This window comes from Aptenodytes forsteri, unplaced genomic scaffold (genome assembly GCF_000699145.1).
Source record: "Aptenodytes forsteri isolate BGI_AS27 unplaced genomic scaffold, ASM69914v1 Scaffold114, whole genome shotgun sequence".
NCBI lineage: Eukaryota > Metazoa > Chordata > Aves > Sphenisciformes > Spheniscidae > Aptenodytes > Aptenodytes forsteri.
Genome location: NW_008795364.1, coordinates 1,728,762 through 1,751,244, shown reverse-complemented (window position 1 = coordinate 1,751,244; position 22,483 = coordinate 1,728,762).

Below are 22,483 nucleotides of genomic sequence, written 5' to 3'. Positions count from 1 at the left end.
AGCACCTCAATGTCCTTCTTGTAGTGAGGGGCCCAAAACTGAACACAGTATTCGAGGTGCGGCCTCACCAGTGCCAAATACAAAGGGACGATCACTTCCCTACTCCTGCTGGCCACACTATTTCTGATACAGGCCAGGATGCCATTGGCCTTCTTGGCCACCTGGGCACACTGCCGGCTCATGTTCAGCCGGCTGTCAACCAGCAGCCCCAGGTCCTTTTCCGACAGGCAGCTTTCCAGCCACTCTTCCCCAAGCCTGTAGTGTTGCATGAGGTTGTTGTGACCCAAGTGCAGGATCCGACACTTAGCCTTGTTGAATCTCATACAAATACGCCCGCCCAAGCCATGAGAAGCCAGTTTTTCCAGGAGAATGCTGTGGGAAACGGTGTCAAAGGCTTTACGGAAGTCCAGGTAGACCACATCCACAGCCTTTCCCTCATCCACTAAGCAGGTCACCTTGTCATAGAAGGAGATCAGGTTAGTCAAGCAGAACCTGCCTTTCATGAACCCGTGATGACTGGGCCTGATCACCTGGTTGTCCTGTATGTGCCATACACCTTTAATCTTTTAAAATAATTCAGACTTTTTTTTTTTTATATTTATCTTGATGTGTCTATTGTCTGAACATACCTAATAAAAATGCTAACATGCATTCAAATCCCCATTTGAATTACGTACTGCATTCATGATTGGCAACGTAATAGCGATTGTCCAGCAGGAAGAACAAACTGTCATTTTTTTCAGCGCTTTGAAAGGTTCCTGCATTTGTTACTACAGACAAGAGCTCACTCCAAATTCCTTTTAATTGTTTCAGTCAAAATGTCATATAGGTGCATGACTCATGCAGTTCATTTAGCATTTACTGTTTAAACCTCATGGGCATGGAAATATAGGGGAGTTCTTGCAAAATGAGCTGAACAGCATGAGATGATTGAAAGGCTAATGATCAGATTGTCCAAAAGTATTTATAGTAGGGAAAAAACCCCAGAAGCTTGTTATTCACTTTGACTTCAGTACTGCAAAACTGAAGTCAAAACCCTATAAAGTACTATGATACTTTTTAAGTAAAAAGACTTCACTTTTCTGAAGAAATTGCCTTTTTTTAAAGCATATTCCTTTGAAAAAATAATAAAACTGAAAGCTTAAATTTCATGCAGATCAATTTATGTATCTTATCTTTAGTAGTTCATCTCATATAGCTTATCTCTATCCTCTGAAAAGGCCCACTGTAACCCTTAGAGTGGAATAAATGTATTATCTAGAGGGTATTTTGAAATTACTTCTTAGTTGTAGTTAACACACAGCTCCTCATGAAATTCCTGTATGTGTTTGCATTTCAGACAGTGTAAACTGAACGTTGTGCAATTCTCAGGATATTTGTCAGGAACGAAGAAGGATGTTCAGTGAATGAACCAAGAGTAAAGTAGTTTGCCAAGCATTACCTTCTTTCTTTGACATAATTATGGGATAAGGTTCGTGTACTGTTTTGTAATCATTATTTTAAAAGCCAAAGATTTTATATTGCTTTCCCATTACTTCTTCTTACTTACCTGTTAGCACATATACCTCTGCTTATGAAATTTTCTCTCCAGCATCTAGGGTATTTATGGGAGAGAACTGTTTTAGAACTAAGAAGAAAATTCATTGTCTAACTACTAAGATGCCAGTAAATTTTATTTGGAAAATTTGATTACATGAAAGACGAAATTTGCATCGCTGGAAGTTTCTTAAAATATTAAATCTCACTGCAGACAAAAAGAGCCCAAAATTTCATTTAAAATGTCATGGCTGTCATTCACCTGTAATGCTAGAAATAGTGTCAAGGATAATTTTCTATCTATCTACAACATTACTAGCAATCATTAACTGTAAAATGTAACTTCTCTTAATATATATGATGATGTTACATGATTATATTTTTGTAGTTCAGTTATAGCTAGTGTAACCATAATGTTAAACTTGCAGTTGTAAGGGATAGCCTGTGATTAGAGGTACTAGCAAGTAATGGTTCTTGAGCACTGTAAATATTTTTCCCCCAGGCCTCAATTCAGTAAAGCACTGTTCCAGACATTTTCCAGCAGTTCTCCATTTTCTAGTTCTGACAAGAGCTGTTACAATCTCAGTGAAGCAAATAGAAGTTCATATGGCCAAACCCCCAAATTCAAATCTCTGGCTGTCGTTCAGAAAAAAAAAAAGAGAAGGGAAACAAAAAGCCCAAAGCAAACATGAAAATTACGGAAAAAATATAAATTGTGGTTGTATTATCCAGGTAGTATAAGCCAATCTTTGATAATCAGTATATGGACTTTTCCATTCCAGGTTCCATGTAAATGGCATTCCACTACAGCAGATACCCAAACACAGAAAGATTGGTCTGGCTTCAAATTAACAAAGACAGCTATGCATTATTCCTCTTAAGGAGGTAAGCAGATAAAAATAAACAGCCCAGAAATACTAGGAAGGGTTTATTTAAAGGATTCCTTGATTGTTAACAGGAACAACAGCAAATCTGAAACTAAGACATCTCGCAGGAAAGTGTGGCATTTAATCATTGTTTAACTATATGAGTTTTTTAAGCTACTAATGTCTAATTCGAGCCTTTTAGAATTAGAAGTTCCTTTGTTCAGTTCTAACAATGAATGTATAGGATGATATTATATGAGTCCATCTGAATATGTCAGCTGTTTTGTGTAAACATAAAAGAAATAACTGGTCGAAATTAAACAAGGAATGCTAAATTTAGTTAAATGGCATACTATTATATTTTTGATATTTTGCCTTCTCATTAGAATTTGAGCTATGAAAAATTTTCTGACTCTAATTATATTTCCCAGGGTTAGACAGGCTTTTTCTTCTCCTGCTATCAATCTGTGATACAGACAAATAGTGGCCATAGGTTTCTACCTTTTTTGTAGATATAACAGGAGATGTATCGGTGAAGTGGAGGCAGGAAAACAGGTTTAAAATGCAGTTTGAGGAACAACAGGACTGTATTTGAAAGTCAAAAGATAATAATCAGAATGTGTTATGCATTAAAATATAAAAATAGAGAAAGAGTACAATTTGGTCTATGTGCATCCACCAAAGCAACTTTTTTTCTGTTGTTTTCTCAATCCTTTATTTGCTTGAGGGGGGAAAAAAGTCCAAAAAAACAAGGGCAAATTGTTTAAATTAAAGTCAAATTGTCTGCAAAAGCAGAGCCTCTCTCTAGTGATATTGCTTTTATCAGATTCCAGTCTTAAGCCTTCAATCTTTAGTCTAGGTAGTGTACATATACACTAGAGTTTTTTAAAATCAACTGAAGTATTTCTATCCCTGAAGAAAATGCTATTCTCTGAGGTATAGCCAAACTGACATAGAGCAAACTGAGAAAAGAAGGCATTTATACAACATGACCAGACTGCTGAATGTACAGCAAATGTTTAATGGATTAGCTGAAGATAGAAAAAATTTTAAGCAACATACAGTGGAGGTGGGGAAAAAAACTGAAGCTTTTCATGAATAATGAAAGCTGTACAATTTAGAGGTCCCACTGCTCAAAACACCTCTGAAAATCCCAGTCTGAAACATTTGCTGAACCCAGGCCCAAGGACCAGGAATTATTTAATAAAAAATAAATACCAAGACACAACGTTTTCTAGGTCTCTCAAACCAGAATTAGATGTGTTATTTTATGGACTTGATTATCATAACAACATTGAGACCTGCCTATCTATAGGCCATAAAACCTGATAAAATGACCTCCACCTGCCACTGCCCTCCAATGTCCCGAAGGACCTTGTAAAAATTGATACCGGTGAGCTAGGGAAGGGAATGGAGAAGTAGAAGGCTCTCCAGGCAAGGGGGGAAGAGAGCACAAGGTAGATGGCTCTTGAGCTCACTTATACTCTATGGTAGTTTAGAGAATGTTGTATGGATTTCTGTGGCCTGTTATATGCCCTTTTATTGTCTTAATCTTTGCAAGTTTGACTGTAACGTCTTTAAGGACAGCCAATTGACCCTGTTTAAAGAATTTGTGCAGTACCTAGGACTACGGGGCTCCCTGATTTTCTATGATCAAAACCAGGATAGAGTTGGGTTGAAAGTAGTCTAAGAGGAGTAGGCTAGTTGCTCTACCCATTCTATCTGTGAACATAATCTCAAACTTGTTTGTTTTGCTCCACTTCTATGCTGAATGCTGGTTTGCTCATGAAGGGAGTGTGGCTACACAATTCTGCTGTGTGTCTGGCATCTTACATCTCCTGATGGGGGGAAATGTCTGACTTCTTGCCCAGCTGAAGTTATTGTTGTGGACTGACCTAAGGTGAAACATTAGCTTTAAAATAATTCTGCACTTCAAACATAGACTAATTCTACAGGGTCTCACTGGAAGTTACAAGAAAATAAGCCCACAGTGGCTTTTCCCAATTAGAGTGTGGTGAGCTTCGACAGGAACCCAAGGAACTAAATCACATCCTCAACCCAGGTGAGCACTCTGCCTTAGGCTATGGTGGGATGCTGGACACCTGACCCAGCACTTCCAGGTATCCTCCAAAGCACATTGAAGACAAAGGTTACGTTCTCATTAATGCAATGAGCTTTGAACTATTCCGTACATTTCCTTTGTTTAGTTCACACCTTGACAGCTCAGTGGAAAGGAAAGACCTGGACTTTCATCTCACCAGCACAGCTGTGCAAAAGAGAGTTTTACTCAGAAAGGCATAAGTGACATTATCTCCCCCTCTCCCTCACTAGTACGACATTTATGATTCACACCATTTGTTCACAAATCACACACAAACATGCAGGTCATGTGGAGTGGAGAGAGACAACCTTAGAAAGCAGAACAAAGTATCATTGCTGATGGTGTGCAAATTATTTTAAATCTAAAGTCTAACAAGGAGACTTTAGAAATAATGGTCTGTGTACTAGTTTGATGGAGCTTTTAGCTCGTTTGCTTTCCTAAATTTGTTCTGTAGCCCAGAAAGCAAAGATGCAAGGAACAGTTAAGCGTAAATGCAGATTTATTGGATCTGGCAAGCTTTTTGACTGTGAAACAGTAAGCTCAAAAGCAAATCCTTTCTTCAGCATTATTGTCAATCAGTGAACAGGGGAAGCTATCCAAGCCATTGTTCACCTTAAATGAACATCTTTTAGCAGTGCATTGAAAAACAATTCTGTTTCAAGAATTTCTGTCAGTAAAACAACAGCCCTGAAACAATATCCAAAAGCTGTTCAGAAGAACAATGAGAAAAAAATAAATAGATTTAGAACAATATAGTATTTGATGAGCAGGACAAATCTTTAGGAAAGAAAACTGTTTAACAAAGCATTTTTCAATTCTTACTGTATCCTTCCCAAGATGTAAAGGAACAGTGAATTTCCCTAAATAACACTGCATTAGGCTAAGTAAGTACTGCATTTTTAGAAATGCTTGGTGTGCAAATTTCACTTAACATATTACTGTATCTACCACAATTAAAAATATTCTATTCATTTTTTCATTAAACTTTAAGTTAATTCCAAATTTACAAAACACATTTTCTTACTGAGATCTCCTCCGCTAATCCAGACATTTGAATACAAGGTGGTGGAAACAGACAACTTCAAATACTGCAGTGAACACATTTTTTTTATGCAGGGTCCTTCATCAGTGAAATTTATCAGGAGCTCTGTAGAAGAACATAATGGTGAATATGCAGTGTCACAGGCCAGGCTACTGCTCTTATATCCTGATATAAAAATAAATACTTCTCTGAACGGTAGCAGTAGCTGGTGTGGCATATGCCATATGCTGGTGGTGCTGTTATTCTGCTTCCATGTTATGATGTTGCAACCTATATTCTTCACATCATAAGCACGTTAACCACTAATCCTCGCCCCCCACCTTCCACTCAGTTCACCATCTAAATCTTATGAAGTGTTATGCACTCATCCCATGCAGGAAGACCGATGACTTGCTTGCTGCCAGGCCCTTTTTACACCAGCCAGCATTAGTTCCTGAAGGCTGCATCCAGAATACCGTGAAATGAGCTCAAAGAATAAAATACAAATTAAAATTATGATCAGGCCTATCAAAAATGGCTAAGGGCTTTGGATGTGTAGATTGCTTGCACTCTTCAAAAGAGCTTTGAATGAAGGATGAAAACTTTAGATGCTTCAGCCTGGCAGGTTTAGTAGTTTTCTGTGAAAAAGTCAGGTTTTCTTCTTCATTATCTACAGCTAAGACATCCCAGAAAGGGATTGTATGTCAATAGTCTATGTTAAGAATATACTAAGGTATTATAACATTTTGGGAGAAATGGTGTAAATTGCTTTTCACGTGTAAAACAAATTATTAACTATTGAGAAACAGTAATATTAGGTCCTTAATATTATGCCTTTGCTATTCTTCCTGACTGAATGGCAACACAATAGTAACATATTTATGTAGTACTGCTGTTACAGTGGTTTCCAGCTTTGTGATTTGGGAAAAACACATCACATTTTATAAACATAAACATTCTCCATGGATTTTCTGGACCTGTTAAAAATTTCCTATGTTACCCTTGTCAGATGTTTTAGTATCTCATGTCTCCATATCACCATATCTCCTGTCCTCAGGAGATACATAAACTTAAAACCAGAATGTAGTACTGCTGTTACAGTGGTTTCCAGCTTTGTGATTTGGGAAAAACACATCACATTTTATAAACATAAACATTCTCCATGGATTTTCTGGACCTGTTAAAAATTTCCTATGTTACCCTTGTCAGATGTTTTAGTATCTCATGTCTCCATATCACCATATCTCCTGTCCTCAGGAGATACATAAACTTAAAACCAGTGGCCTGAATGTGCTGAATGTTTTGTGAAATAATAGTCAGGAAACTTGAAACTCTAAAAGGTCTTTTGTAAAAGAGTAGTTGACTCCAAAATATTAATTATGACAGGAGGATCAAGACATACTTTCAAAAGGAAATGGACAACTGAATTCCAAACTACTTTGAATATCCTACTAAGGACATTGACATCTGTTATTTAGCCAGCTATATCCCGAACACAAATGCTAATCATAAATGGTTCAATGATGCATAGTAACAGATGTAAGAAACCTATTGTGTCTGCTAATGCTGATTCATCACATGTGCAAGCAACTATTAAATCAGTACATTACAAATTTGAAAAGTCAGTGAAGGTTCAGGCACGTACCATGGTCATCTTCATAGACCAGACCATGCATTGATTTAAGCTGTACAAAATTACTCTGGCTACTTTTGATCATTTACTGTGACCTAATACTGTTTTAGATTCAGTTGTAAAGCTGGGAAACTAAAACTAAAGAGAAACTTTCCAAGACAAACTAGCCGTATGAGAATGGTTTTTTTTAACTCCAAGGCTAAAGTTTAACACCTTTAAAGTAACATGAAAGTTAGCATTTATCGAAAATTTGTGGTTTCTGATTAGAGATACCTATAAGGACCTTGTTGCCACATTTAATTGTCATTACTACTTTTCCAGTTCTTAAAAATGCCTGCTTTTCCACCTGTCTCCTCACACTTGCCTTTTCCCTCCTGTGTTCATTTCAGCCCGGTCCTCTCTTTATACTTCTGCAGTGAGTGAAAGTCAGTCAGAGAGAGAGAAGAAATAAAAAGGTTAGAGAAAAGAAACAAACTATTATTGAAACTATTCACTAGGTGAAACTATTCACCTGGAGCCATTCAAGAGCAACTGCTTTGAATCCCTTTGAAATGCCATTCAAACTTTTAGTTGCACTCACCTCAGTAAATAATGCTCTTTGAAGCCAGGCTCAGGACACAGATGAACAATGAAAGATGGTACCAGGGAAAAAGAAAAAACTGCCAGAAGCAGAGAAAGACAGGGCTGGAAGGGACCATAGATTAAAATTTCTTTCCACTGCATGCAAAGAACTCTTATAATTCTTTTTATACACATTTGAAAAATTGATTTTAAAATCTATTTAGTTTCTTGTCACCATAATTTGTATCAGAAAATAACTCTAGAGATTCATTTGTTAAAAAAAAAAAAAAGTACTTTCTATTATAATTTTTATTCATCCCTACAGGAAAAACAGGTATATGACTACACCACCTTTGGCCCCCTCTATCCCACCAAGTCTTCCATACCCTCACATGCCTACACACAGTGCCCATACCATGCACATGAAATGAAATATGCACATGAAATGAAACATGCACATCATACTATAAATACCACTCTGGAGGGCTGAAACAAAGCCCTCATGTTATTTTGGCGCTTGGAGCTGGGAAAAAAAATCCCACAAAAGTAATGATTATGTTTAAGCACCACGGAAGTACCACATACAGCCGGGAGGAGACCAGGCTGAACACCATGCAGTGTGGACAGGGCCAATCTACTCCAGTGGCCTCGATCTTGGAGGTGCCTCTATCCCTTCGCCTGGGGATTTAGAGGTGACTAAGTGGGGCACTGGCCTTGCCAGGGTAGATACAGTCAGAATGGCATCCAGCTACTAGAATAACTGCTTCTAACCTAACACACAGCCTTCTGTGCCTCCCTGTAATTGTTTTAGAACTTTATGCACATTTCCCTTTCTGTTAGTACAAACTTCTGCCAAAGACCATTGTCATTTTAACATGCCATGAAATTTTGCCTGTATAAAAACAAAAAAAAGGTTAGTTCCAGCTAGTACTGAATGTTACAAACTAATATGCAGGTAATTTTGGTAACCTTTAGTCTTTTTCCTCTTGCCTACAGCTATATTAAAAAAAATGTTTTGAGACCTGAACTGATGTCAAAGGAATTGGCTACAAATTTAGGTGAAATTGTGTCAATATTTGGCTTATTTCAGTTGATCCAAATATTGTTTAGATGGGATTGTCACTCTCTTCACTGTAACTGAGCCAGGTCTTGACAATGTTGCTGAGACCTCAGTCTTAAGAAGTGGGTAAATGCTGAATAAAGACTTCAGAACTTCTCTGTGAGTGAAGACATCTAATGAATTGACTCAACAATAACTTGTGAATTGAAATAGTTTAACATAACTTGGTGGGTAAAAAAATAGGAGGGATGAACAGAGAAACTTAATTTTTTGTTTTGTTTTTAAAAATATGCTTGGTAAATTTGATATTGTGTTATTTGTACCTGTTGAAAAAAAGAAAATCTTTCCTTAGAGGGATGATAATCCATTCATCTGATTGCCACAGTTTTGTTGCCCCTATCAATTAATTCTTTTTTCAGGCTGTGATCATCTGTGTTTGAACTGAACACACCATCAATCAGTCAGTCAATCATGCAGCTCATGCAGCTGAATGGCCATTTAGGGGAACAGTTTATCGCTACAGTTGGTAAGCAAGCAAGTTAAAGGGTAGATAAGAAATACAAATGGAAAAATATATTCTTCATTTGGCAAGTCATTAAATCATACATAATTTTAATTACAATTGATATAGAAAACAGTAATTGTGATTGTTTACAATTGCAGTTGTAATAAATTATTAAAACATCCCAGTGATCAAGATCCTAAATATATCAATTGCTAGTGCCTAACGTATTATATCTGTTCATTATTCATGTAAACAGGTTTCTGTGGCACTTGTCATTTGTCTGTCTCCGAAACATCAGTGTTATATGAAGTAGTGGAAGGTGACTGCAAGACAACCAGAAGATCTTTCAGGACAGTGGGGATGGGGCAGATGTTTTCATTGCACCTAACTAACCCCATGGGTGCTGTATTTAGTGGGACTTTATATCTGTCTGTATCAAATCTCATTTTAGTTATAGAGGGTGGGATCTGGTGATTTTTGTTTGGAATTAAGCAGTGTGAAACAACTTGGATCATGATCAGATCACGACTGCGTTTCAACCAGGCATAATGTGAGCTGCTAATAGTTGGTCTATTGTAACTGCAGTGTCTTTAGATCGTTTTTTGATTCATATTAATGTAATTAGGAAGATGGGCTGGATGGGCAGAACACCAGCCTCACTTTCATAATCTGTAGATCGAGAGGAGAGAAAACTGGCCATACTTTGGTTTTTGCTCTCTCAAAATTCCAAGTGACACAGCAGGCCCTAAATGAGTTCTTCAAGGCCATATTTACATCAACTAGCATTGCAGCCCTCTAGAGGCAGACATGTAAGGTGAAATGCCAACAGTAGACACCTCTAGAGGATGTACTTTGAACTCTTCTGATCCTGCAGACCAAAGCCTATTACTGGCTGGAGACCATTATAGAATCATAGAATCATAGAATCATTGAGGTTGGAAAAGACCTCTAAGATCATCGAGTCCAACCGTCAACCCAACACCACCATGCCCACTAAAACATGTCCCTAAGCGCCTCATCTACTCGTCTTTTAAATACCTCCAGGGATGGGGACTCCACCACTTCCCTGGGCAGCCTGTTCCAATGTTTAACCACTCTTTCAGTAAAGAATTTTTTCCTTACATCCAATCTAAACCTCCTCTGGCGCAACTTGAGGCCATTTCCTCTCGTCCTATCGTTGTGCTCGTCCTATCTCATCCTATTAGTTGTGCTCCTGGAGAGAATCTCCAGGTTTAGTTTCACCTGAAATAAATCCAGTATGTGCACTGAAATGTCAACTGAAGTGTGGCAAGTGGGGACAATCGGGAGATTCACATCAAGATTGTGCTTTTGATCTGAACTGAAACGTAGCGTAAATGCTATGTAGGTAGCATAAGTAGGTAGTCAGTAGTGAAGTTTCTTGTAAATGCAGTGTTTCCAGAAGGGGAGTCAGAAGATTACAAGTGCCATTAATGAATTCTGCAGTCTAAGACAGAATCTGTATGTGGCAAAGCTGGAAAAGCTTAGGCAGCCAGAACAAACTAAACAAACCACCTTCAAAAGATGTATTTCCAGGTCTTTGTCACCACTAGCTAGTTGGCTTCTTTTGAATCAAAGCTTTGCAGTTTAATATTTTACTTATAAGAACAACTGTGTCTCTTTCATTTGTCAATCTGTGTTTAAAAAAAGATACTTCGGATACAGCTTCAGATTTAACTTAAGCTTTTAATATTTTAGTAAATTGTATTGATAAGTTAAAACAAAAGTGTATCATCTCTGAGTTAAATAGGGACGAGATTGATACACACAGATAATTCTGAACTATTATGCAGAGAATTGGTCCTGTTCATGGCTGTTCCCCTAGTGCTGAAGCTAATGTAGCTGCAGGCACAGTGGTATTTTGCAAGTGTAAATATAACCCATGACCAGATGAAAATACAGAATATTCAGTAGAAAATTCAGCATAGGAATGGCATAGTTTACGTCAAGGTGTTTTTGCTATTTGAACTTTCCTTATTGCCAGAGTGGTTGTGGTTCCACAAGAGGTTGTTCAAGGTCTTTCAAAGAAGTCATATACCAGAGTTTTAAAAACACTAATTTTGGACTTTTTGTTTATTGTCACAAAAAAGTCTGGTCTCTCAAAGAAGTCTTCTTTTTTGAAATAATTTCTAAACATCTTAAAAAGAAATACCCTCTGTCTTCTGGCTTTTATTTAAGACTGATACGAATGATTAATTTTGATTATTTAATTTCCAGTTTCATTTTGCATTGATTTGCTGTCATGAGTTCAGTGTAGTCCATGGTACAACTATATCTGAAGGCTCTTGCGAAAAGCCAGTATGAGCTACACTGTTGTGATGAGTAACAAGACCACAAGCCTCTGAAAAGATAAGATCATCATACACGTACCAACCATCCAACAAAAGATATTGGATTCTTTGTAAATCAGAAAAAAACCCAAGTTTATACTCTAGAATTTTGTTAGATAAACAGTGTTCTTTTGTGCAATTTGGAATTTCTTTTTTATTCCTTTTAAATTTCTGCAGAAAATACTGAATGCTTATGCAGAAGTGCAGTGCAGGTTTAGAGCTCACTGTATATAGTGAACATTGGCCATATGGAAAACTACAGAAAATAAAATTCCTGCCAATTCTGGTATGTTTCTTGTGAGAGGATATTTTATTATAAGGATCAGTTTGCAAATTATGCTTTGGTTTTATTCCTTTTTTTTTGTAGTCATGATTCCATATCTATTCATTTTTTCACTTCATCCATGGAAGCTAGATTACTACAGCTGGTAAAATAGCGAGGAAAACCAGTGATATTAAGCCTGTTCTGCCTTTCAAATTTCAGTCAGAATTTTTAGCAAAATTAGAGTTATGCATTTGTACAGGTATGTGAGAGTAAAATGTTCACTGCTAAATGTACATAAATATAACGAGTCTGATGATTATTTAATGGATGAGTTGTCCAAACTGATTTTTATAACACAATGTTACTTCTTTAAGGCTGAGTAGGGATCTTATTTGATATGGCAGAATGTCAGCATGGGAAAAATGAGCATTCACATATTCTGCAAAGTACAATGTATATACAAGGATGTTATATTTTGTCCCAGTTTGTTTCAAATACATTAAAACAAACAAAAAAAATTACAAGCACAAGCATTGTCATCCAAAGTTTACTAAAAAAAAATAAAAATCAATCCTCTTCTCCAACATAATAACACAGAAGGTATATGTATACACAGATGGAGGAGCTCTGCCTCCGCTATTTGTGAGAAAATAAACGTTTTTCACAAAGAAGCATTGCTTTTTCTTAGGTCAGTAGTGGATTACTTCCCTTGAACAATACTGATGTATGAAACTGTAGAGGGATAATACCTCCATTTTTCCTTTAACTTAGCGTATTGCTAAGTCACAGCTCTTCTGAAATGTTAATAACTGATGCAATAGGATTGAAATAATAAGCATCCACCAATCTGGGGAAGATATCAGCAAGGAACACCCACCCTACAGATGTTGCTACTGTAATATTCACAGCCAGTATCAGTCTACTAGGTGAAATGCATAGAATGAGTTGAAAAATTGTCTCCTCATATTTTAGTAACAAAAATGATCAAAATAATTGCTTACAGAATTAGCTTATACTTTGTTGCTGCACAGACATATTAATGAAAAGGTGTTTGTTGTAATTTAAGAAAATTGTTGAAGCATCTGCGGGTCACATCTGTTCCAGCAGAAGTATATTTTTTCTTCCTTGGGGATCTGTTCTTTAGTTTATAAACTAGCAGGTTCTTGGAATAGATTTTTATGTGTTCTGGATTCTGTATTTAATAAGATGAGCTCTAATCAAGGCCTGGAGTGAAGTTGCCTACTGTTGCTACCATCAAAGAAAGAAATATTTTTGATGTTGTATCTATAAATGAATCCGAATTACTCTGTTCCTAATTTCCCATTATAATAAACTAGAGATAATTTGCATATTTTTTGTTTATGCATATATTACAAGCCTCCCCTCTTTAATTAGTGGTTGATAGAACTGAGTTGAAGGAGCTGAAGATTTGCATGTCATTAACACCTATCCTTTAAAAATGGACTACATGGCTGGGAACAACAGTAAAATGATCTACTTGTTTACAATACCGAATGTATTTGAAAAAGGAGGATCTGTGATGTTGATGTTTTTGTGTCCTATGCCACCATCAAGCCTAGAGTACTCATGTCCTAGTACATGTGGTCATCAGTTGGTGCCTGGATTAACCATAGATATGTTTCTATGGTTCTTTGACAATCTATCATCTGTTTGTGAATGACAAAGAGGCAGCAAGCTCCATGCCATCATATTTTTTTTGATCACAGTTATTCACAGGTCTTAGAGAACTGATGGTGGAGTGAATGGTGGATGCGCTCTCCTATCCTTGGAACTCACACAACTCTAGGCCAAAGGGTAGAGAGGTACCCTTTGGCCAACACAGCCAAAGGGTACGGAGGCTCCACAGGCCCTCAGTAAAAATGGTCCGTGAGAGCCAATCCATCATCTGGGTTTCATGCCCTACTTCCCTCCTGCATTTATTTGTCTTAAAAGTCCTTCCACTCCTGCTGCCTGTCAAAGAAATTTTGTTACAGTAGTCTTTTTATCTGCTGCACTTATGCAACTTCTTCAGATTTGCAGAATAATATACTTAATGGTTGAAGTATGAACAGTTGCTCTCTTTCGTTAACACATAGTATGTTGATCACCTCATCAGTTCTGTAAAGCACCTGTGGCAAAGAATATGTCACAGTGTATGAAATCTTGGCAGCTTATCTTGTTTCTTCTCTTGCTGGTGGATGCATCCTCAAACTCATCTTGTCTTGCAGGCTGCCTGGTTCACTTATGCGGGTGCAATGCTTGTACCTGAATGGGAGTGCAAGGTTTAGCATGTTTTCCGAATATTCCTTTTGTGCATCCATGTTGTCATTGCAATTTGTTGTCTATTCACCTTTTCCAATGTTTGCATCACTGCTTAGATTGTGTTTCCATGTAATGTAATTTGACACTGTGTTAATACTTTGATTCTTGGTGCTTTTTTTAGCTGCTGAGCCTCTCTTTGTATATTTTGAATGCCCAGTCTTTGCACACTCAGTGCTGAGTTATATGATGCTGTTATCCTTCTGTTTATCTGGCAGATCTGGATTATTTAATTTTCCCTGTAGGATTCTTATTTTATTGAGTGTCCCAATTTTTCCCATTTTTTTCAACAGGATTTTTCTTGTTTCCTCCATTATTTTTTGTATTATTTACTTTTTTGTTCATTCCCCATTTTATATACAATATATTTGTAAATAAAAAAGTGGATCCTATCTTTCAAGTTCAGGCAATTATATCAGTCAGTATGAAATGCTGTGTTTGTTGATTTCACCTAGATAAATAGTTTGACAAATTGTTCAAGGTATTTCACAGACAATGCTTTGTACTGACTAATATATCTCATGAGGTATGTACTTTTGCTTGCTGGAAGTTCCAAATTTCTAAAAAGAAGTGTTGTAAGCTGTGACAAAGAGTCAAGCTGCAGGACATGTTTTCCTGAAATTAATGGTTAGGACATAGAAACAAACAGTGACTTACAGACATTTGCAGGTATTTGCAGAAAGTAGGTGGGAGGAAGTTTAGAGAATACTCTCTTCAGGAATAAATGTGAGAAACTACAAAAATAGGGGGGGGGGAGTGAGAAGATGAGTGAACAACATGAAGAAATACACAAACATTTATCTTCCTTTTGCTCTAATAGTTGTTGGAAGGGCCAATAACTTTAAAATGTGAGGTTTTCTCTCAGACTCTATTTTGTCCCAAGATGCCCTAAAGGCCTTCTAGCTCTCATAGAAGACAGTGGGAGAAGAAAGTCTTCAGAGCAGTCCCCCGCATTTTCAGAAAACTCAGAATAAAAATAACAAACAAAATTATCTTGCCCTTCACAAATTGCTGTAAAATATATCACAGCAAATGCCTTTGGCTTTCCAACACATACGCAGTTCCTGTTGATAAACCAGTGCACCTCAATTCACTGTATATCCATCAAGACCTCTGTAAAACCAGTAGAAGCAGGATCAGGTAGGCCAAACTAGTAATAGTAATGTAATGGTAACATAATAGCAGATCACACTGAAGTTAAACATGAGTTTATGTAATTTATCAGCAAAGTATTTTCCTCTTCATTCTCAAGTCAGAAAAAGAGAACTAAATGAACTAAGAGGGTCTCACTGTATCCCTTACTGTTCATGTTACTGGCTCTACCCCTGCTTACCTGGTCGTGCAGTTACTCTGATAAAAACATAAATATAAGGCAGAGATGCCTGAACTGATTACATCAGTGATGTACATCACTTTTTCAAGATTCTATTCACAACTTTAGGAGGAATAAATTTTTTTTTAAAGGAAAGCAGAGGCTCAGAGACTTTTAGAAATGAAGCCTATATCAGGTATCCATTACGCCTCCAAATAAATGGTCAAAATAAGATTACCGAAAGTAGAACTTAGATATTCTAGTAAGATTTGCATTTCGTTCTTGGGAAGTTCCAGCACATGAAGTACTCTCCTTACATGCAAAAATGCTCCCTGCTTTAATCCAGTTGTGTTTCTCAATCTTCCTCATGCATATTGAACTCGGTTGCAATAACTGTTGATTTCACACAGTTTACTGACCTAAACCTACTGTGTCATGCTGGTATCTCAGGCAGGTAGAGCCTGGGACAGTATTTTTTTCTTCTTCTGCATCTAAATTGCAGACACCCCACTTCACTGTTTGCTGGGTCTGGAGGAAGGGAAGAGGAGGTTCCTGGGGATCCAGCTCAATTCCTATTGATACCAGTGAGAGTCTCTTCACTGCTTCAGTGGGAATATGATAGTACTTTATTAGAATATAATCTTTTCCTTGTTGGAATTATATCCCTAGCTTGTCTGTCATGTTCTGAATGTAAATGGATCAGGTGTGTGTGAGAGAGAGAGATATGGGGAGACTGACAGCAACAGGGCAGTTTACGTTTCCCAACTGTGAAATAAACCTTGAAGTATCTTTTCTTCCAGTGAACCTTTTTCCTCCAAAAAGGATGATAAACCACCACAACTTTAAAAAGAATTTCCTAAAAAAATGCATCATTCATCAAAGAGCAGAGGTGCACTGGGTGTGAAGGCCTATAGTCCAAACACATCCACTGATAATACGAGAATAGAATGTGCAGCAAACACTGTAGCAAATTTAACTAGCAGCATCATCTGTTAATTACTGATAAAAGTTTCTTGGTATTCAACAATGAGTTTGGCATCCATAAAAAAAAAAAAAATAAATTGAAATGTTCTGAATACGCTGCATCGTGTTACACTGGATGGTTTCCAATGATAAGGCCTTGGCCATAAGTCAGGAGTCATGACTGCAGACTATCTCGGTACAATGTGACAATGCATTTGGTGTTGGGTTTTTTTCAGCTTTTTATTTGATTTGATGCCAAACATATCAGCTGTTAATTTAGATAGACACTATCCCACCTCTTTTGAATTAAAAAAAAAAAAAAGGAAGCATGGGTAATAAGAACAAAACTATTTTCTCAAATTTATAGGGAACTGAATGTTCCAAGGTTGCTTTCCTGTCATTTTGCCTCTCATTTCTCCTGTTCATTGTTAAATGTAACAAATAAAGTGCTTATCCTCTTCTAGCTGTTCCCTGGATGCTCTGGTGCTCCTTGAAGATGTGACAGCATTTATGCCTTGAGCTTCATTACCAGAACAAATAGTAAAGAAGTAGCCCTCAAACAAATGAATGCATGTTCCATAAAGCCACAGTGCTTTACAGGGGTAGTTTGAAAGAAATGTTGTTAATGGTTAATCTTGAGGCTGAAAGGCAATAGTTTTAAGCTCCTTATTTTGATCTCTTTTTTTTTCTTCCCGTTATGCAAAACATCAGTCATGACTGACTGCTTGAGTTCTGAACACCTACTTCTTTCAGCAATATTAATATGAGACCAACAGATCTGACCTGCTTAGATGAATGACTGGTTTAATCTATTACAGCAGTTCCTAAGTTCTAGGCAATAATTTTAAGACATTGAGGCAGCTGTTTGCCAGAAACAGTCATATGCAAAGCACATAAGGCCCTTGAACCAAAAGCCAACTGATAATGTAGGAATAAAATATAGACAGATATCAAAAAGCCAAAATAAGCTTCCCTCTAATCAGATCATAAAAATGGAGAGGAAGATCCCACAGGCAAACTCCCACCAAAGCCCCTTTGTAAAAGGACAACAGCTTAATGGCTCCCACTAGTAGCATCAGGGAATAATATTTCAGTAAACACTTTCTCAAAGGGAGGGTGGAAAACAGCAACTTGAAACAAGAACTGGATGAATAATGGAAAATATTATCTCTAAATACTGGCTTGAATTTTTAAATGTTCAGAGAACATTTATTCCCCTATCATGTATACTCTCAAGAATTATTCCACTGACACATTTTAACTGTACGCATGTGTGTGTGTGTGTGAGGTGAAAAAAGGCTTTCAAGAGGAATTTCTGGACTTCATTCACTGGGAAGTCAAAAACAGTATCACGTGACTCATCTCACAATGCAGTAATCTACTTTTAATTCACATGCTTGTCATAAACCTGGAACAAGCCCATTCTGAAAGTTACTTCCAGAATGCATTCACAGTAATTCACACTACTGGAAATCAAAAGCTACCCATGAGCCTTTTTTAGCTAAAAGAAAGGACTGAATTAGTCAAATAAATGCTTTCTTGTTAACTATCCACTAGACATTTGCTTAAAAATACTTCTTAGACAATGAAGGTGGTATGGCACTTTTACCAGATCTGAATCCTTTTACTGTCCAACTTTCACATCCTTAGCTCTCAACATTAACCTGTTCTTAACTTTCAAGGAAACTAAAATTAATACTTCAATTGAAATAATTTACAACTGAAAAATTAGCTACATGAGTAAAGAATGAAAATAATTAGTAGAGATGGGCAAACCTCAAAAGTTTCAGAGGAGTGGTTCAGAAGAGTATTAAAAAACTAATAGACTGTGTGCAGTATTAGAAACCTTTTTTCCCCCTGAACCACAGTTTCTCATTGCTTAAAACAGGTCTCACATGTACTTCAAAGGCAGAGATGCTGCAGATTTCTCCATGGTATTTTCTGGCTTGTAAGTCTTTGAAACGTCAGTAACGTCACTTATATGAAAGAGAAAGTGATGTTCTACATTTAAAAAAACCCAAAAGACTGCTTCTGATTTGATAGAATCATTTTGTTTCAGGTATTGCAAGTAGTTGGATTTGGTGAAATCTCTGTGATGAAAAAAGGTAAAATGGATACAGCTTTATGCTTGGTTTTATGGATTTAGAGGCCCCAGCTATTAGCTCTAATACAGGCGTATTTGAAATCGGTTTGCAAAATTGGTAACTTCTTCAGAAATGTTGTGACACCTGTCAAATTGAATGGAATTGTCAAATATCCAGGACGATTTAATATGAAAACAAGGAATTAATATTTAACATATTGAGGTGGTCTTTCAGTTAAATGGAGTAAAATTTAAAATGGATTATTGTATTTTTCAGTATCTCAAAACTGTTACTGGAAAAATCAGGGACAGTGCCTATAAAATGCTTTTTGCTACATTGAGTGTTTTGGAAATAAAAGGGAAAAACAAAGAAGAGAATGTACAGGATGGCATTACCCTTTAACATTTTTTTATATGTATGTATGTGCGTGCATTTATGGAGAATTTATTATTACAATTTCATGAATATTTAGACTTATATACCATCCCAGTGAAGCCAAATTATTATAATTCTGCAACACGTGAGTAGTTACACTCAATAGGAAAATAATACAACAGTCTGTTCCCTTTCAAGTGTTAAGGTAAGGATAATTGGATACAGGTCTATCGATAAGCACTTTAAGAGGGGATATCATCCATCTTCCCTGACCAAGCTTCAGTGCACTGTACTTAGAATACAGCAAAGGTGGGACCTGAAGTCACTTTCCTACAGAAACTAGTTCCAGCATACCATCTTTCTAAGAAATTCTAAAAGACTTTCCCATAAGAACGAAACTCTGTTTGTATCCACATTTTAGTTTAGATCTGCAGTTAATGTAAAGCTTTCTAGATGTTTTTTATTTCTCTTTATGAAAGAGGAAGAAGGAGAGCAATCAGCTTGTTACAGAAAACATATTAGTAACATCTATATAGTCTAAAATTACCTTTCTTTTTTCCAGGAATATCTAATGGGTAGCGTGCATACTCTAAAGGCCTTGGTTTCTCATTGCATGGAAGTACAAAGCAGCAGTTTCCAAGCAGATAAGAGAATGCCATGGTAAAAAGGTAACGAGCAGTACTGTGTTGTGTGCAAGTTATAAAGTGTATTAGGTATCAGCATATTTGCACTTTAAGGGGTGCCGGGAAATTAGGTTATTATAACTGATGCTACTTTGAAATGTTTCTATTTTCTTTTTTTTTTTTTTCTTACATAGTTCTTAATCTTATTTTCCACAAAGGGGAGTGTTTAATCCCTAGAGAAAGGCTGCTGTCATTTTCTGAGAAACCTGTCTTTCTACTGAGTTTCAGGTGTGCTATGTTGTATCACCTAGCTTCAGTGTTGTTATTTCTCTATTTCCAAAATCTTTTTCCTAAGACATAATGTCATCAGGCATTTACATGCTACAACTGTCCAGATTTTAAAAGTGTCTCTCCTTATTTTTCAAGTCCAGTTTTGTCTCTCCCAAGGTGTAAGAGAGTAAGTATAAAAACAATGTAAATCAGATACAGAAAAATGAGGGTTTGCTGTTTTTTCACCAGTGACACAGATGTAGAATAGGATAAATAATACAAAGTACTTTCTGCATATATTCGGTCTCATTTGTAATAAATTTATTGTGAATATGCACATATCTTCCTTTGTATTTTGTTTAGGACAATTTTTCAGCAGTGGAGTTTTATTAGTACCCATGTTCTCACAGAAACCATATTCTAGTTTTAAAATAGCATATATAAAAGTTCATTCTGATCAGTCACAATGAAACAAGTAAATAGCTCAAATATATGGAATGTCATTCTCACCCTGTAATGAATAATAATAAAAAAAGATATGAATCTGTTTATGTTTAAATATCAAGTATTTGGGGAAACAAGCACTTAGGGAATCAGAAACAGATGTTATGACCTTGTCAGTGTAGCAAAGGGAAGCGAAATAACTGAATCAGTTGTCTGGGCTGAGCTGGCTTTTTGAAGTTCAAGTCTGTATGGTAACACTGGTTTTGAAAGAAAGGCATAGTGTATGGGTATAGCTTAAATCCCTAAATAATATATAAGATATATTAACTAATAGTTCGGGGAGGGGGGGAAGACAAAAGTTGCTTGGTCTCATGAAAACAGAGGTAAGCCAGAGCCTACCAAAGTCTAAAATGCCTTTCCACTGCAATTCTGATTATCTGTAACTAACAAACCCTGTACTCGGTACTGGTGAGGCCGCACCTCGAATACTGTGTTCAGTTTTGGGCCCCTCACTACAAGAAGGACATTGAGGGGCTGCAGCGTGTCCAGAGAAGGGCAACGAAGCTGGTGAGGGGTCTGGAGAACAAGTCTTATGAGGAGTGTCTGAGGAAACTGGGGTTGTTTAGCCTGGAGAAAAGGAGGCTGAAGGGAGACCTTATTGTTCTCTACAACTACCTGAAAGGAGGTTGTAGCGAGGTGGGTGTTGGTCTCTTCTTCCAAGTAACTAGCGATAGGATGAGAGGAAATGGCCTCAAGTTGCACCAGGGGAGGTTTAGATTGGATGTGAGGAAAAGTTTCTTTACTGAAAGAGTGGTCAAACACTGGCACAGGCCGCCCAGGGAAGTGGTGGAGTCCCCATCCCTGGAGGTATTTAAAAGACGTGTAGATGAGGCGCTTAGGGACATGGTTTAGTGGGCATGGTGGGGTTGGGGTGACGGTTGGACTCGATGATCTTAGAGGGCTTTTCCAACCTTAATGATTCTATGATTCTATGATTCTATCTGCACTAGAGATGCTGCTCTTAAATTAGACTGTAGACAAACGGCTTTTCTGAGCTGTGGCAGCGGTTGATGCCCCCTGGTCCTTCATGGGCCCCTTCCTGCTGAAAAGTCCTGATAGCCGGTAGAGAGGCTGTGTGAACATGTCCTAATTCACCTTATACAGAGTGGCACATTCTGCTGTTTTCATTTAATTGAACCGGAATGGCTTTCTCTCCAACAAAATTAACACGTGAGTGAACTGCTCTGCCAGAAGATCAGCAGGGCTGGTATCCTGTAGTGCTGAAGAGTAGCTGGAGAGTCTCGCCTCACTGCAGCTGCCACCAGAACAGTGCGTCCAGAGGCCATTCCCGGAGTGCAAAACAACAATCATGGCCACCTTAGGTCTGTAATTCTTGTGTGGACATCAGGACTTCTTTAGGCTGAAATAGGCCAGTCTACAAAGTTTTTTCTCTGTGAATAATGGGAAAATCTTCATTTGTCTTTTCTGAGCACATGGATTAAAATAAGGGAAGAATTTGGAGAGCTATCAGCACATGGATGGTACTAGGAAGTGTTTCCATATTCATTAATCACAGTAGCAGCTAGCAAATGATATAGCTGCCATTTTAGCATACAGCCTTTATAGGCTGGCCAGTGGAGTACAACTTTGGGTCATGCTTGAGTTGGAATTGGCATAGCTGCAGCAAAAATGAATTGTTGCAGGAAAATGGAAACCTTGTGGTTACATGCTCAGTAACAGAAGAATAAAACTCTTCTTCTGTGTCTGTACTTACCATCCAATGAACGATTCACTGCATTTGGAATTGGCATAGCTGCAGCAAAAATGAATTGTTGCAGGAAAATGGAAACCTTGTGGTTACATGCTCAGTAACAGAAGAATAAAACTCTTCTTCTGTGTCTGTACTTACCATCCAATGAACGATTCACTGCATTTGGAAGTGGAAAGGTTGAGGAGTATCAGGGAGTGTGAAAGGGAGATAGATTGGTGGAGCCGCACCCTACCATCCTTGACGCAAAGGCAGCGGATGGAGGCTCCACAAGAAGCAGAGGATGCCCTGCCCTCTTGCCACCAGGCAGAAGGAGGGGACCTAAGTGATGGGGGGGAATGGAAACAGGTCCCTGCTCGGGGTGCCAGGTGATGCCCCGCCCAGCCTCCCTCACCTTCCCGGTTGCCCTTACACAACAGCTATGGGGCC